This window comes from Doryrhamphus excisus, linkage group LG8, assembly GCF_037039965.1.
Source record: "Doryrhamphus excisus strain RoL-2023G ecotype Guam linkage group LG8, RoL_Dexc_Guam_v1.1, whole genome shotgun sequence".
NCBI classification, from domain to species: Eukaryota; Metazoa; Chordata; class Actinopteri; order Syngnathiformes; family Syngnathidae; genus Doryrhamphus; species Doryrhamphus excisus.
Genome location: NC_136364.1, coordinates 3,179,075 through 3,183,933, shown reverse-complemented (window position 1 = coordinate 3,183,933; position 4,859 = coordinate 3,179,075).

Below are 4,859 nucleotides of genomic sequence, written 5' to 3'. Positions count from 1 at the left end.
AGTGTGTGCAAACCTGGTGAAAAACTACAGGAAACGTTTGACCTCTGTAATAGCAAACAAAGGCTACTGTACCAAATATTAACATTCATTTTCTCAGGTGTTCAAATACTTATTAGCAGCTGTATCACACAAATAAATTGTTAAAAAATCATGCATTGTGATTTCTGGATTTTTCTTTTTAGTTTATCTCTCTCACAGTGGACATGCACCTACGATGAAAATTTCAGACCCCTCCATGATTTCTAAGTGGGAGAAATAGCAAAATAGCAGGGTGTTCAAATACTTATTTTCTTCACTGTATGTAAATGTGATTTTTTTGTTTTCTATTTTTAATAAATTCAAAACATGTCAAAAAAACCTTTTTTCACATTGTCATAATGGAGTGTTTTGTGTAGAATTTTGAGGTAAGAGATTAATTTAATACAGTTTGGAATGAGTCTGTAACATGACAAAATGTAGAAAAAGTGAAGCGCTGTGAATACTTTCCGGATGCACTGTATACGTATATACATACATTAAAAACACAGTTGCCTCACACACAATGTATTAAAAACACAACAAGACTCATGCTGTATTGTATGCCAACCTGAAAATTTACATAAACTGAGGCAAAACTTTGGCGTGAATTTTGGTGCTACCTGAAAAACATGCTACCTTGTTCCACTGTAAATGGAAATGCTGACCTCCGGTGGTGTAATGATGTTAATTGTCATAATTTGACACCAATTAACCCAGCATGTTTTTGGAATGTGGGAAGAAACCGCAGTAGCCGGAGAAAACCTCATGCAAACTCTACACAGAGATGGCCGAGGGTGGAATTGAACCCTGGTCTCCTAGCTGTGTGGTCTGCGCGCTAACCACTCGATCACCGTGCCGCCCCACAGCATGTTGTGATCTAAGTAAACAAAAAATATCTATATAGTGGGTAGTCTGCTTTCTTCTTCTTTCTGCAGTCGCAATCACATCAATAATGTCTGTGTGGTGTTCCGTCTCATCCATTCCACATTCCATTTTTTGCTCTATGATTTGGTCCTAAAGCTTTTATATCTTTTTGAGATCTTTGATATCTTTTCCAGTGCATTGTTAGTTTCCCTAAGATCTTTGATATCATGAAGCAGTCTAGTGTCTTCCTCTTTCAGCGCCTTTGTGTCGGCCTCGATTTTTCACAAACATGACATTACTGTACTGTGGAGAATTTTGATTCACTCATTTTGTGCCTTGAAAGACCTTATTCCTTTTTATTCTGTGCCATGTCTTGTGGCAGTCTCCTGTAACTCCTGTATTTGATACTTATCTCCTCGTTTAGTTTTCGTAGATCTGCCTGTGTGTTTCTTTTTGAGAACCGCTAGCTTATTCTACAACTATGGTAACGAGTGCAGAGTTTTTTCACGATGGGTGCTCACTGTGTACAGAAAGTGACTTCAAAGTGGCCTCTATAAGATGCAGAGATGCTATTGTGTTGTAAAAAGATTTTGAAGCATCATCATCAGGATTCTGTTTTGTCTAATGGGTCCATTTATGGGCAACAATCTTGCATGAAATGGTGCTTATGTTTAGCTTCTTTACTGTTGACGCATCCTGTTTACTGGAGTGGAAAACACTCTAGTAAATAGTTTATAATTGATAGAGAAACTGTACACAAGACGGTTCTTTTTGCATCAAATGCTTATCTTACAGTGATGTCTCAAATTTGCTATGCTTGAACTTTGGACACATTTTTGCTGACTGATGACAACATCTAATCAGCAAAATAAATTGGTGAGTGGTTCCTCGAATAGGTAGGCCGTGAGCTACCAGTTGCCTGCCACAAAAAGTAATTCTATATTTTGCATTTTGTTCCTTTACTGTACAAAAAAATGAACCAAACTGTGATTATGGCTTACCATTACACCACCAGATTTTATTATTCTGTCAAAGTTAACATGATAGTAATGAGTTAAAGGAAATTCCCTTTAATGTGACTGTTTAGTGGCCTAAATGGGAACAAACACCAAGCAGAAATGGACAAAGAAAATACCACCATGAATGGCAGGCCGAAGCTCAAAGCCTTGGCAGATGACTGGCCTGACAGAACCAAAGCCACTTCAGTCGACTGTCTCCATGAGGTAAAAAGCACATTGAGTCCCAAACGGCACCCGCTGGACCCAGCTGGAGAAATCCATCGAAGCACTGCAGATATTTTTTAGTGCAATTTATACAGTGGCACCATGGCATATGAGTGTCCCAACTAACGAGTATTTTTTAGATACAATCTGTCCTTTGGCTACTGATTGGGTTATGAGCTGCGAGCTGATGGCAGGCATAACCAAAGACAGCTATTTGGAGGGCTTGTGCCACCTTAACCTTAGCAGGTTTCAAGTATCATACTTTCATGCTGCTGAAGTTGCCAAAATAAGAAAAGTGTGTGTGTACACATCACCATAAAAAAGGGTTTAGAGTGAAGTTATATACGAGGTACGAAGTACGAGCCAAATATCTGTTTTAAACGATTGGTCTGAACCACAAATTCAGTCTTAAACTGCAGCACAGTGAACTATGCAGTAGGCTTACTTTTTAACATTCATCTCCCCTTCTTCAAGGATTACGACTCAAATCAATAGAACAAATCACACAAACTCTGAGGAGACACTTAAATGATTTTTTTTTGCCTTTTCACACAATACAATACCTAAAAGTGTCTTTATCCTGTATCCTTTTCATCACCTTAAGAGGCTTGCTAGCAAATGAAAAAGGAAGAGAACAATTATCTTCTACTTTATGCTGTGTTTTTCTGTGTCATTATACGCGTGGTAGTAAGTACTGAAAGGCTTTCTGGAAGTGTTGAAGCCGCGCTGCATCCAATTATCACTGCTGTGAGTTCATCTGTGCTCTTGTTGTTGTGGAAACTTGGCAGGCAATCCAAATATCGGGATTATCAAGCTAATGTTTTGATGATATGCTAATGAGTTAATAAAAGACACTGATGGTTCAGCCCAGTTGTTATTATGTGTCAGTATGTGACTATAATCAACTCTGGGTTAGGTTTGGGTTATTTCAGGAGTAATTTCAGGATGAATCCACAAGAGCCTTTACAGGTGACTTTCTTTAAACTTTTGAAAGTGCATGTCCAACTGTTCAATGTTCCTGTACTTCTTGCACAACTGAAGCTGGAAGGCAAAATTGTGATCCGTGAATGGACCAATACATTTCCTGATTCATTTACAATTGGTATAAAAATAGTAAATTAGTGAATTCATCGCAAAATAGTCTCAAAGGTTTGTGCTGTGTTTGTGCTGTTATCATTTTTGAGTGATTAAAGATCAAATCTAAGTTCACCCAGAGCCCCATTTGCTCCAAATTAAGCACAAACAGTCACAATTGTTTGTACCTTGTTAGTGCTATAAAAATGAGTGATTATAAAGCTATACTTTTGAAATATTGAAGATTTAAAGATTTAAATGTCTGGTGATGATGTCATCAGCCCCCCAGCATGTTCTGTTTGTGCTGTAAAATGATCGATTGTGCTATGTTAGGTTTTTTTTGTTATTAAAATTGTTACAACGGGGTCTTTCATTCATCATTAATTTGGAGCAAATGGTGGGATGGATGAAACAAGATTGCCTGATGAAATAATATTTCATAACTCAAAAAAACCCCAGCAAAAACAACAATTCTTACTGCACCATCTTTTAAGATAAGCCAATTTTTTTTACATGTGTTACTGAGCTCACAGTGCTCACTGGCGTCAACAGCAGGCTGCAAGAGATGCACAAAGACTGGCGATATCACAAAAGAACAGCAAGTTGTGCAAAAAGTACTGAAACTTCCAACAGTCGGACATGTGCTTTGAAAAGTTTAGAGAAGGTCAAATAAGAATATTATTATTATTATTATAGTGCATTATAGGGTCATCCTGAAATTTCACCCAAAAGCTGAATATCCTTCACTTTTTGATTGTAATGTATGTTCAATTTGTGTTTTGTGGCCAGATGCTCCCCATCAATATGTTTAGTGAATGAGTGAGTGAGTGTAGTGAATTCTCCCTAATAGGGGACGAGTCAGGAGTCCCAGATATCCCAGATGTGTCCCACATGGTTGTGCTGTGCGTCATTTGTCTTTGTGCACGGTGAACTTAAGTTTGTAGCTTTAAAAGATGCCTCAACAATGATATCAAAATCTGACTCAGTGTTTCTTAGTGACCTTAATGTGGTCTGGGTTTGACCTTAGTGTGGTTTGAATGAAAAAGTAGCCATTATATCTGCCACTAGGGGGCACACACAGCATTCTGAAAGTTAAAGCATCTACTCTGGAATGTTTGTGGAGTACAATGAGGACAATATACGGTGCTTTTTTAAATTTCCCAATGCATAGACCTTGCTTGTTTCTAAATAAATAAGCCAAATACAACTACAAATGATAATCTGATCAAATTATTTTAAGTGCACTTGCACAATCGGGTGTGTGCACTTTATGTGGTCACTATTATTTTTATCTTACAATAAACGTTACAATAACGTTAAAATGTTATTTTTGTAAAAACAGAATTTCTGATAGAACTCCAACACTGGGCATCACTGGATTGTGCAGGTCTACCTAATAAGAGATGCTGCTGTTACAATGCCCTGCCAATAAAAACTAATAAAACCTGAATTTATCGTGAGTGTGTTTTTGGTGCCAATAAAAAAAGTTGTACAAACTACAAACATTTTGGAACTGCACAAATTCTTAAGGAAAGCATTTGTGTGCAGAAAAATCTAGGTGTGTGTATATGTGTGATGGATCTTTTGAGAGCTTCCTGGTAGTGCGAGCAAGATATTGTCATCCTTCTCGAGTGGAGGAGAGTGAGAGTGAGTGGGTATATAAACTCCCATTCTGAGTCA